Source organism: Schistocerca cancellata, chromosome 8 (genome assembly GCF_023864275.1).
Source record: "Schistocerca cancellata isolate TAMUIC-IGC-003103 chromosome 8, iqSchCanc2.1, whole genome shotgun sequence".
Lineage (NCBI taxonomy): Eukaryota > Metazoa > Arthropoda > Insecta > Orthoptera > Acrididae > Schistocerca > Schistocerca cancellata.
Genome location: NC_064633.1, coordinates 174,315,015 through 174,328,960, shown reverse-complemented (window position 1 = coordinate 174,328,960; position 13,946 = coordinate 174,315,015).

Genomic DNA, 13,946 nt, shown 5'->3' with positions numbered 1-13,946 from the left:
ACCAATGCAATTATCATACTTCCGGAGAATGTAGGAGTAGGTATATTGGATTATTACTGTACAATCAGTCAGTTATATCTTGCCTCAGGAAGACTACTTTATCAAAGAATGGAAGGGAAAATTTGAAGTAGATTAGTGGAGAATCAGTTTCGTTTTAGAAGCAACAGCAGCACTCGTGAGGCACTTTTTGAACTGTAGTAATGGTGCATGATCGACTCATGAGAAAGAGTTAAACATGCATTTCATCTGAAACTTTGGAAAATACTTTCGATAATGCGAAGGAGATAAAAATATTTTTATATTTAAACAGCCTGTTATCAACTACTAGGATGGATGGAAAATTCACTTTATCTGAAGTACTGACGAAAAGCAAGATTACAGTAGGATTAGGGTAAAACGTGCCATCGCCGATGAGGTCATCTGAGAGAGGGTGCGCCGGCCGCGGTGGCCGTGCGGTTCTATGCGCTGCAGTCCGGAACCGCGGGACTGCTGCGGTCGCAGGTTGGAATCCTGCCTCGGGCATGGATGTGTGTGATGTCCTTAGGTTAGTTAGGTTTAAGTAGTGCTAAGTTCTAGGGGACTGATGACCTAAGTTGTTAAGTCCCATAGTGCTCAGAGCCATTTTTTGAAAGAGAGGGTGCATACTCGGATTGAATAAGTGCATGGAAGGAAACCATCCTGAAATTTGCCTTTAATAATATACATAAGCCACGAAAAGCTTATAATCGAATCATTGAACGTGAATTTCAACCTCCATCCTCCTGAGTATGGTTTACTATGCTAACTACTAGTTCTGACGCACTGATGCCGAAAGGTAGCGGGTTTCTAGCGAGCTCCTTTCACAAAATGCCCACGTACACACCACTCGTAAGTCAGATGACACCTCACAGGTGGTCAGTAACTAGGTAATTCTGTTCGATGAGTGGTACATCTTTATTAAGAAGTTAGGCCCGTGCTGCTTACCGCAAAGACAAATCTGTGACTGGTGTCTAATTCGGACCAATCTGAGCGCTGGGCGTCTATGTTCGTTTTGTCACCTCACGCAGTAGTAACCAAAACGCACCCTTGGCCCTCTAGTCCTGGGCAGCAGAAGTGATGCAGCCTCGTATGTTGCGTGTTTGGTATGCGCCCATTCGACCAGCAACTCTCATCCTGATGGTGAGACTTCAGCAAGCAGCGAGCCTTCCGATTACGCTCACATGGTTGTAAATCGTAAGAGTGTTCGAGCTGCAGTACATTTTGCATTCAGACTTCCGTGGAAACTGTGCCATTGTTTTCACTTTTGATCTCATCAGTGCATGTGCTGATCGGTATCCAATTCTGAGCTAACCATCTGTAAATTCAAGTCAGTAACATACATATTGTCTCTACTCTATGTTTATACTTGAAAATAGTGCAAATTTATCTTTAATGATTTTTGTAACAGGATGGTGGGAGGGGATGACAAATGTTCTAGTCCAGTGTGTGAGTTTACTAATAACGGTTAACTTTGTATACCTGAAGTATTCATACATCATACCTTATTTGTTTTACGTTTGGGCTTCCTGAAATCATCATCTTACATCTTCCTTTTATCCACAGATTGCAATACGTGTACCATACCATATTCCTCTACGAGGGAATATTTGAAAATAGGTTCATGCAAAACGTGCTCCAGTCATTTATATTCCAATCCAATTTGTTCACGAGCTGCGCTACATATGCTTACTGTCCTCCTAAAACTGAGCCTGTAAAGCCAAAATTTAGTACTCTTTACGGCAGTTTAATGTGAAGTTCGCTCTCAGTATTCTAGCTTAAAACTTGATGCTTTTAAGTAGCTCCCTCCAGTTCCCCCCCCCCCCCCCCCCCCCCACCTCTCACACCTCTCTCCCCGGCGACTGACGCTCTCTTTCGTATCGCTTTGAAGCCACATTGCGTTGTTAATGGTTCATATTCAGCCTTTCGGGGTTCTCTTCATCATACAAACTGGGTTCATAATCTTCTGTGAACATTCAACTAGAGTTTTAGATGAAGTATCAGGCTTGAAATGCGAGAGGCAATAATGAACAAATGTATGTTCCAGGAGTACTCCTGTTTCCACTGTTGTTTAAGTTGTACATTGAAGAGGCAACGGAACCGCCTAGATGTGAGACTTGCCACGTAGTGATTATCAACTTCATAGGATTTACTGACGATGAAGCAGTAATCGGCGAAAGTGAAAAGAGGAATGGAACTGGACGCTCAATGATATATAATGTGTAGTACCTAATGGCCGCAACACACACATAAACAAAAAGCAACCAAGAAGATCGTGTTTGGGGATGGACATGCTGAATAACTTAAACATCGTGTAGGTACTTCTAAAAAGGTATGCGAAAGGTGATATCTCAGAATCTGATAAAGAAGAAAGACCCAAAAGAGACAAAGTAGCTGGCATTGCACAAACTAAAATACGGCTCTATGAAAATACAGCGAAGTGGCAAAAGTCGATTGATCCCTCCTAATGTCTTGTAGAACCTCCTTTTGCGAGGCGTCGTGCAGCAACTCGACGCGGCATGGACACATCAGGTCACTGGAGACCCCTGCAGAAATACTTAGGCTTCAATTGCCTTCCATAATTGTGGAAGTGTTGCCAGTACAGCATTTTGTGCACGAACTGACCTCTCGATTATGTCTCGTAAGCGTTCGTTAGGACACATGTCGTGCGATCTGGGTGAGCAAATCATTTACCCTAATTGTCCAGCATGTTCTTCAATCCAATAGCCAACAGTTGTGGCCTGTCGACACGGAGCAATGTCAACCACAAAAATTCCACCGTTTTGGGAACATGAAGTCCGTGAATGGCTGCAGATGGTCTGCAAACAGTCGAACATAACCAGAGGAGGAGAGTGGTTGGTTGATTTGCTTGGGGGCGAAACCAAACAGTGAGGTAATCGGTCCCATCAAATTAGGGAAGGAAATTGGCCGTGACCGTTTAAAGAAATCATCCCGGCGAGAACGAAGTCCATTCCATGTAAACCCAACCCACATTATTGCGGTCTAGCCACTGCCTTTAACAGTGTCTTGTTAACAACTTGGGTCTATGGCTTCGTGGGGCTGCGCCACACTCGGATCCTACTGAGTTTAGGACATACCTGTCCAGGCTCAGGATTTACAGTCGTCTAGGGTTCAACCGATATGGTCACAAGCTATAAGCGATGTAGTGTTGTTGACAAAGGCACTCTCGTCGGTAGGCTGCTGCCAAAGCCCATATTTCGCCGCACTGTCCTAACAGATACGTTCGTGGCACGTCCCCATGATTTCTGCTGCTGCGTCACGTAGTGTTGCTTGTCTGTTAGCACTGACAACTCTACGCCAGGACCGCTGCTGTCTATCGGTAAGTGAAGAAAGTCGGCCACTACATTGCCTGTTGTGAGAGGGGTGATGATTGAAATTAGATTTTCTTGGCACTGTCTTGACAGTGCATCTCGGAATATTGAATTTCTGGAGGATTTTTGAAATGAAATGTCCCTTCCGTTTAGCTCCAACCACCGTTCCGCGCTGAAAGTCTGTTAATTCCAGTCATGTGGCCATAATCACGTCGGAAACCCTTTCACATGAATCATTTGAGTTCAAGTAACAGTTCCACCAATACACTGCCCTGTTATCCCTCGTGTAAGCAATACTACTGCCATTTGCATACGTTCATATCGCTATCCCACGAGTTTTGTCATCTCAGTTTATATGGCTCCTAACTTTTAAAACAGAACAGGAAAAGGCCAATGGATTAGCTGTATTTGAAGCACAACTCTTTATAGGTGCGAAGGAAGAGCGATGGGGATCTCAGACGTGAAACATTTAGAAGCCTCAGAAACGTTCGGTCGCACGAGACATGATCATATTGATTCACCAAGTGAGGAATGAAGACTAACGAAGAGACCAAAAAAAAAAATCGCCTAATAGAGTACATGAACAGTCGACCGACAGAAGCAGTGCACATGCATTACATAATAGTTCTCAACTACTGTACTGGAAGTGATAAGGCAACGAAAGAATCATAAGTAAGGCCTAATGATAGGAGTAGTATGTAGTTTCTAGATGATGCGCGATACAGAATGCTAAAATGAAGAGTATAGCTGGAAAGTGAATGGAATGGGAAACTACTAATACTTCACGCCAACCGTATGGTCTACGAAAGAAATTCATTTCAACCAGCCTCATTCCTATACAATTTTTCTAGTTTGGTTACTAGTTAGGTTCAAATGTTCAGATGTGTGTGACATCCTAAGGGACCAAACTGCCGAGGTCATCGATCGCTAAACTTACACATTATTGAAACGAACTTATGCTTAGAACAACAACAGACACACCCATGCCCAAGGAAAGACTAAAACCTACGGCTAGAACGGCCGCGCAGTCCGTGACATGGCTCCTCAAACCACGCGGTCACTCCGCGCGGCACTAGTGAGGTAATGTAATAAAGGGGGGAAAAAGGAAAATTCGGTCCTTTAACTTATCCCATGCGAATAATTTTTTCCCCTGCATGATTCAGCAATTCCACAAAACAGATACACCTCGACACGATGAATAAACTATTGAACATGGTAATAACATGCTCTTATTGAGTGTTACTTCATTTCCTTACCAAGCGTGATGGTTTCTTGAGTGTTTTAAGACACAGTGGTCTGATTACAAGGAGCATAAATAGTCGGAATCTGATTTCTTAAAAAACAGTAGCTAATTTCTCTTACAGAAATGAAAATCCGATCTCAGAGAAATATAAACAATTTCATGTGAAAAGAAATACAAGTATCAATCCGTTTCCGAACTGTTTTCATGAAGCTGTTTTGGTCAGTTCTGGAACTATTCCACGTCGTGTGATGATTTAACTTTCCTCTAACAACATATCTCTTGTGATTAACATCTGGGAACATTCTGTTTTTACAAACAAGTAATTTCAGACAGAGGAGGAATGAGTGTCCTTTTAACGTCGTGTAAACGACAATATCATGACAGCTGAAGGTTGGTTTGTACGACGGTAAGAACAATGCTACCTCTTAATTTTGGGCACCGCTGCCAACTTAAATTAGGAGGTTAAAAGTATAATTGCAGCTCCTGACTTCCGCTTGCAATTCCAGTGTGTCGACCACTAGACTACGTCAAAAATTATAAAAATAGAATAAAAATTATAGTGGACTGTAACGCTGTATGATGTCCATTTCTCGGTATTCTGGACACATGCTCTTCACATAATGAGAAATAGATTTTCAAAGAGAAACGAAAATCCTATTTCCGACGAATTCCATTGTTATGCTAATGCGCCAGACATTTTCGTACAGAAATCCAGTCTGTAAAAACCGTAGCGATGTACTGGAGGGAATAAAATATTTATCGGGAAAAGTTTTCGAGCAGTGTGAGATGCAACGCTGTTCCCGAAATGACTCGCATGGAAGCAAGGCATAACAAAGAATTCGGGAACTTTTATTGGTTTCCACAACTGAACAAATTGGCTGGTCTCGTCTTTTTTTCTTTTTTTCCCTCACAGTCGCTAATTTATAGCGTAGAACAGCAACTTCGGTAGAGTCCTTCTACGTTGCTTTTAGGCAGTGTTATTTTTATACTGAGGGTCTATCTTGATTAATTGTACTCATTAAGAACCTTATTGTGAGCGAGAAAACTGACACACAGCACATGGCACTCCGTTCTGTAACCTACACCTCAGGTCACGTACAAATGATAAAAATTCGAAGTAGCTAAAAAACAGACCAGTCCTCATTTCATTCGATTTACCCAAATGTTTCAGACTAGTTGCTGGTCTTTATGAATTTTGCAATACCCACAAGATCATAATGTATCCTTCTGCTTGTTGGTTTCCAAGAATTTTTACAGTACCGTAAAAAGTCTAGCTAAGGTTACGTTTATGTTAACTCCTAATATGTGTTCATAAAGTTATCTATGTCTCAGCAATAGAGTGCTCTGGAGCTTCTTATGATCATTAAGAATCTCAAACTGCTCGTATTAGCTTCATTGGAACTAAGGGAGAAAATTTCATATAAAGTGAATGAAGACACGTTGCCTGTTTGAAACAAACCCTTGACAGACAAGGCGTCAATACCTCTTTAAGACAGCAAATAATACTTTGAAATTCTGAAATAAAAGATATCAAAGCAATTCAGTCGTCACACAGTTTGTCAAATGGCCTATTATAGAGACTGATACTGAAGAGTTTGACCACTTGTGTCATGAAGCCTTTCGATTTTCAAGAAGACAATGCTGCAGTGTAGTTGGAATTCATCAATCTTCAAAATGATTTACCTTTAATTTTGGTTTCTTGGAGCTTCGAAAAAATACGGTCTCTTCTTCCTAAAGAAAAACATCCACTTTTGGTGTGGGTTGGTCTCACCCAATTTTGGTCTAGGTTGGTCTCAAAGTGAAGGCAATGTTCAGTTCTACATATGTCTGAGAGGTTTCTTTTCCCAGCGTGAAATTTATAGAAACCAAGAACAGAAACAGACAGATTGATGAACACTCGAGAAACTGTATTGGAAAGGCAGCCCATACCTATCCTACGAACTTTAAAGAGCTGGTTGATGAAAAAAAAGACTGCTATCCGTCTCTTTAACGTTAATAGGTCTGTTAAAAACTATTCTTACATTTGTAATTTGTTACTAACAGCATTACAATCTCTTTAATATGAACAACTGAATTTCAATTTGTTTTCCTTATGTACAGCGTAATTAAAATTCATTTCGTACTTGTTGGAAAGGTATGGTTACAGACAAAAAACGTAAAATCTTGTTAAAACATTCTTATTGCTTTTATTGCTGTCCCAGTTTCTTTTGGTAGCTCCCAGTCGGATTTAAAAACGGCAAAGTGATTCACGAGCTCATGGTAGATAATAATGTATTGCGTGCTGATTTCTATATTTTGATTTGTTTTACGAAAAATTAAATATATTCCATTCCTCTGAATAAAGATCGGTAAGAAAGAAAAGCAGCAAAGAAGCTAGGAAAAATTAACCCTGCTCAACACGCGATTACGCTGTGGAAATGATGACGTGGCATAAAAGATGATTGAGTACAGCCACGCCTAACACTGAAAGTTTATTTGAGAACTAAATCTGGGATACTGCGGAACCGAGCATACAGAGAGAGTAAGTCGTAAACCCATACCTGAGAAGTATACTAGCGAGGACCTGCTTACAAGAAGACAAAGAGGATAATTTACAAGTAGAGCATAAAGCAGTTTTACTGCTTGCGTTTCAGAGACATGAAATGAGGCATTATCTGTATCGGAAATACTTCAGAACTATTAGTAGCCAACCACTATGGCCGAGTGGTTCTAAGCCCTTCTGTCCGGAACCGCGTTGCTACTGCGGTCGCAAGTTCGAATCCTGCCTAGGGCATGGATGTGTGTGATGTCCTTAGGTTAGTTAGGTTTAAGTAGTTCTAAGTCTACGGAATTGATGACCTCCGGTGTTAAGTACCATAGTGTTTAGAGCCATTTTTGAACTATTAATAACTGATGGTTCAAAATGGTTCAAATGGTTCTGAGCACTATGGGACTTAACATCTGTGGTCATCAGTCCCCTAGAACTTAGAACTACTTAAACCTAACTATCCTAAGGACATCACACACATCCATGTCCGAGGCAGGATTCGAACCTGCGACCGTATCCGTCGCGCGGTTCCAGAATGAGCGCCTGAATCGCTAGACCACCGCTGCCGGCAAGAACTGATGTTTTGTGACATAACGTTATGATAAAAGTGTTCCAAAGGAGGCACTTACGAAAAATTTATGTCAGCATTGTACTGAAGAAGGCAGTATCACGTACGTATGGATTTATTTTAAAAAACTTTGCATCCGGTAGACGGAAAGAAATAAATTCTTCAATTAAACAATGAATATGTGTGACATTTAACAACTGTTGAATGATTAGCTTAATGTGATTAACCGTTCTGTACTGCAACGTGATTAGGTCTTAATGGGGCCAACGATCTTGAAAGAACAGTTGTAAAATGAACCACTACAAATAATATAGTGAACTGAGATTGTTGGGCTTGTAGAGGCAGAGCCAACTATCCAATACGTTTCATTTGAGTGGAAATAGTAAATGCATCTCGCAATTTGAGCTTTAATGGTTTAATGTTTGCGTGGTTCCATGTAGGAGATACATGATGATGAGAAAAAATTGAGCGTAAAGATGAGGGCCTGATCGTAGTCTAATCCTCTGGATTCACACAAAAGGGACCGACGAGCTTGATCCCCGAAGGGCGAAAAGCCATCATATACACTCCTGGAAATGGAAAAAAAGAACACATTGACACCGGTGTGTCAGACCCACCATACTTGCTCCGGACACTGCGAGAGGGCTGTACAAGCAATGATCACACGCACGGCACAGCGGACACACCAGGAACCGCGGTGTTGGCCGTCGAATGGCGCTAGCTGCGCAGCATTTGTGCACCGCCGCCGTCAGTGTCAGCCAGTTTGCCGTGGCATACGGAGCTCCATCGCAGTCTTTAACACTGGTAGCATGCCGCGACAGCGTGGACGTGAACCGTATGTGCAGTTGACGGACTTTGAGCGAGGGCGTATAGTGGGCATGCGGGAGGCCGGGTGGACGTACCGCCGAATTGCTCAACACGTGGGGCGTGAGGTCTCCACAGTACATCGATGTTGTCGCCAGTGGTCGGCGGAAGGTGCACGTGCCCGTCGACCTGGGACCGGACCGCAGCGACGCACGAATGCACGCCAAGACCGTAGGATCCTACGCAGTGCCGTAGGGGACCGCACCGCCACTTCCCAGCAAATTAGGGACACTGTTGCTCCTGGGGTATCGGCGAGGACCATTCGCAACCGTCTCCATGAAGCTGGGCTACGGTCCCGCACACCGTTAGGCCGTCTTCCGCTCACGCCCCAACATCGTGCAGCCCGCCTCCAGTGGTGTCGCGACAGGCGTGAATGGAGGGACGAATGGAGACGTGTTGTCTTCAGCGATGAGAGTCGCTTCTGCCTTGGTGCCAATGATGGTCGTATGCGTGTTTGGCGCCGTGCAGGTGAGCGCCACAATCAGGACTGCATACGACCGAGGCACACAGAGCCAACACCCGGCATCATGGTGTGGGGAGCGATCTCCTACACTGGCCGTACACCACTAGTGATCGTCGAGGGGACATTGAATAGTGCACGGTACATCCAAACCGTCATCGAACCCATCGTTCTACCATTCCTAGACCGGCAAGGGAACTTGCTGTTCCAACAGGACAATGCACGTCCGCATGTATCCCGTGCCACCCAACGTGCTCTAGAAGGTGTAAGTCAACTACCCTGGCCAGCAAGATCTCCGGATCTGTCCCCCATTGAGCATGTTTGGGACTGGATGAAGCGTCGTCTCACGCGGTCTGCACGTCCAGCACGAACGCTGGTCCAACTGAGGCGCCAGGTGGAAATGGCATGGCAAGCCGTTCCACAGGACTACATCCAGCATCTCTACAATCGTCTCCGTGGGAGAATAGCAGCCTGCATTGCTGCGAAAGGTGGATATACACTGTACTAGTGCCGACATTGTGCATGCTCTGTTGCCTGTGTCTATGTGCCTGTGGTTCTGTCAGTGTGATCATGTGATGTATCTGACCCCAGGAATGTGTCAATAAAGTTTCCCCTTCCTGGGACAATGAATTCACGGTGTTCTTATTTCCATTTCCAGGAGTGTATGTGAGATAATGTCCGCCCCCTGTGGCTGAGTGGTCAGGGCTAGATAATGTCAATCCCAAGAGCCCGGGTTCGATTCCCGGCTGGATCGGAGATTTTCTCCGCTCAGGGACTGGGTGTGGTGTTGTCCTCTTCATCACCATCATTTCATCCCCATCGACGCGCAAGTTGCCGAAGTAGCGTCAAATCGAAAGACTTGCACTCGGCAAACGGTGTACCCAACGGGAGGCCCTAGTCACACATTTACATTTATGCGAGATAATGCCTCGCAACGCCTTAAAATACCACAAACACGATTTTCGTATTTTTTCTGTTTATCTCACAGAAAAATAGTCACAACCTTTTGGTAAAAAAATTAAAGTAATTAAATTTTGTCCTTTGATACGTCTTCGCTAGAGGCGCAGTTCTCGACTTACCCAAGAAAACGTATAACGTGATCTTCAAACGCGTTTTTCTGGAATAACCCGAAAACAGTGACCTCCAGCGAAAACGTATCCCAGATAAATACTTAACTACACCAAATTTTCTACAAAAAGTTGTCGTGATTTTTTCTTTATGACTACCAGTTTGCACATAGCAAAAATTTCGCTCGCGTTTTTTGAAGACGTTTGCAGATTGCAAACACCTCCATATGTAGGGGCAGATGAATCAGCCTGTGTATTTCAGAACATTGTCTCCGAGAGCAGTGATGAGAAACTTTACGCCACCACCTCTTCTCCTCGTGATGGGGAACGATCGGTCGCTTGCAACTGGCTACGCAGATTCGTATACTGCACCCAAGCGGCGCTCAATGCAGACAGATGTCAGAGGAATACATGAATTACACAGTAATGACGCTGGTGGAATCGAGTCAACAACGCGGTCTATTTCATTCCTACAAGCTAGTAGAAGTGACGATGAACTGAACTCACTAGGCAGTAGAGATGAAAGATACGTCAACACATTTCAGCAGCACTTTACGTCACCTGCTATACGTACGGCCCATGTGTGAATGGGCGGAAGCATTTGCTGCATAAGCCACGAACAAGTTAACTACCGGAAACCCAGCATGACGTCGCCTTCGTTAGCACGTACTGTACTCGCATTCGGAAGGACGACGGTTGAAACCTGCGTCCATCCTGCGTCCACCCTGATCTGTGTTTTCTATGATCACCTGAAATTTTTTCAAGCAAATGGCGGGAAGGATTCGTTAAAAGGACACGTCCGATTTGCCGCCACCAGGCCGTTTTGGATTTCCTCGCACTTCGTTGAAGTACGAGATTCGGAGTTACGGGTTTTTCCCACTCCCCTCGAAAGTAAGAGATTATAACTTAATGTTTACTCTGCTGCGTTTTAGCCTGTCGTACGCCACGAACAGTGCTGTTGTCTAACATTTTAGAGGGAACTTTTTACTGTGTTACGGCGATAGCTGGTTCATCCAGTGTTCGTAAATGATCAGCCAGTCACGCATCCATTTGTCGTTACTTCAACTGTCGATTTTAGAAATCTGACCAATTTGACACGTGTTAAAATATATGAGATAGTGTGATTTAGGGCACAAGCATGAATGAAGCTGGAAGGTAGTGAGAGAAATTGTGTCAGAATTACTCTTACTTATTTATGACGTTTTAGCCATTTCCATCTCATTCGTTCGTGCTGATATTGGTACGCGCATTAATAATTGAGCGCCCTTAAACTGCAAACACACACACACACACACACACACACACACACATGTACGCACTCATGCACGCACACGCATACACGCCCAGAGTGTGATCTTTAGTGAAGCAAAACTGTCTCCGATTTATTCTTCTACTTTAAGGAGCTGTGTTGTCTCATACTTTTACTTCAAATTTGCAATCATTGGTCCTGAATATGTAAGTAAGTTATCTGCGATATTGACCGCGGGGCATTAGAGGCTTATGAAGAAGACGAGTTAGGCAATTGTCGGATACATAAAGCATTTCCCGAATTATGTGCTGCAGGAATGTCGTATGAGGGTCGGAGTTCTCTTGTAATGTCATGGCGATGTCACAGAGCATAGCTATAACTCACCGATAAAGTGGCACTAACCACACAGACACCTTCCGCAGCGTGTAACCATGTGTAGACACTCGTTCGCCCTATGTGGCCATCATCCGTCTACATAACTACGCGGCTGCAGTCACTTAGGTTATGCTGTATACATTTTTACAACAATCAGATCTCTCTCAACACCAGGATGTGATTCTGTCACTCATTCTGTTTTAGCCTTAAGGAAACCTCCTTCCTACCTTCATCTTCACCCTCTTCTATAGTTTTCATACAAAAATAAGATCGAAATTAGGTGTCTTACAGATTCACACGTTATCCATGGCCCTCTGCCCCAGCAACATCTGTGACAACCTATTGTTGGCAAATCTTCCCGGTTGAATGATCGTCGTCAATGAAACTCTGTCGTTCGTAATATTTCTTCCAGAGATTCGCTGGACTTGTTCAAAGTTGCTCCTGAATCCACTGAGTCCTGTCGTCTAGCGGGACTTAAATAGAGGGAAAATTAGGTGTCTTACAGATTCACACGTGATCGGCGGAGATAATGCGTGTCAAAGGTAAATAGTAACTACTGACCACTCAAATGTCAAAGAATAAACTTGTCTGTCGATACTGTGGTTCTACTTTCTTTGCATTACATTTCATGACTTCTTCTTTTCTAGTAAAACTGTCCCCATGTTTACGTAGTTCGATCACTTTTTTATATACACATGGAGAATATTTAGTCGCTGTAGGTTAAATATAAATTTAGGAAAACTTAACGATTTTATGAGTGAAGAGCGTGTATTGTTGCAGCTGATTTTGGTACTTTTCTTAGTCATTAGAGATTTTTGTAATCTCTCAGCCGAGTATTGACACTTTTCTTTGTAGTTCCAATGCAGGCTCGGGCTGTTTGACAGTACCTATTGCAGGCATCTAGGTGTTGTAGTGGCGTTTAGTAGACAAAGTGTTCGTAAGGAATACATGGTCCATGCATGCAATATGTCTGAAGATCGGATCACTTTCAAATCTCCCGATCCACACGCTAACAGAAAACATAGCGTCATCGTCAGTCCCTGTACAAGCCGCCTCTTGAGCATCTGACACGCTCCTCTTGAATGTGTAGCCTGCGTCGCTTTCACACCACTAAATATAATTGTGTAACATCTCCTCCCACCCCTATGCTTGAACAAAATGTTCAAATGTGTGTGAAATCTAATGGGACTTAACTGCTAAGGTCATCAGTTCCTAAGCTTACACAGTACTTAACCTAAATTATCCTTAGGACAAACACACACATCCATGCCCGAGGAGGATTCGAACCTCCGCCGGAACCAGCCCCACAGTCCATGACTGCAGCGCCCCAGACCGCTCGGCTAATCCCGCGCGGCCTTTCAGCTTCACTGATATCACATACCATTATCGTCCGGCTTCAGCAGCTAGGAGAAATTGTTAAGTTTGCATCTAAGAGGGTTGCCCGTGATTCTCCACCGACGCGCCGCATTCTTGTCTTTGAAGAGGACGTCCTACGCCTCATAGCAAATCCGACCAAGTGTAGGTGAACCACTGACAATGCCTTGGGCCCCAGTACAGCAAGCTAGTCAGAGCTTGTGGTGTTCGCTGTGTGGATGGTCTGAAGTGGGATATTTGAAGGTCATTCACATTTCAAATTATTTCGCATCCTGAAGGTAAATTTCTGGATATGGGCCCTACATCACAATTCTTTCTGAACTAAGTTCCCTCTATAACGGTTAGAGCCTGCAATAGGGAATGTGAAACACGTTACCCACACTGAATTCCAGCAGAGGAGGGCATTAATCTGTTATAGACTGAGGGCCTGACATATTTTGATTGTCTAAATTCCGATAAGACGTTAAGATTATATAGAAACTTACCAAAATTATATAGCTTATTTTTTAGTAAAGGGAGAAGAAATGGTGTTTCTCCAGGTAACCTACTGTTACCTGGTCGCAGAACTCAATTTACGTCTTTTCTTGAAAAGCAACAGTTCTGGAAATCTTCGCTCTGATGTTTTCATTCGTCGTGTAGGTGTGCCAGTTCTTTTGATTGTATCGACAAGACTTTTCTTTCGCTGTGACTAATGTTTGAAGTTTTACTGCAAAATATCTGTCTCATTGTGTCATATTGAGATATAGCTTTATGTTAGAAAGTTCCATACGCCTTTCTTATAAATAAATCATCCAAAAATTATTCCGTTCCCATCTTCCATTTACGGAGTTAGCTGTATTTTTGACTTTATATAATTTACATTACAAAATATT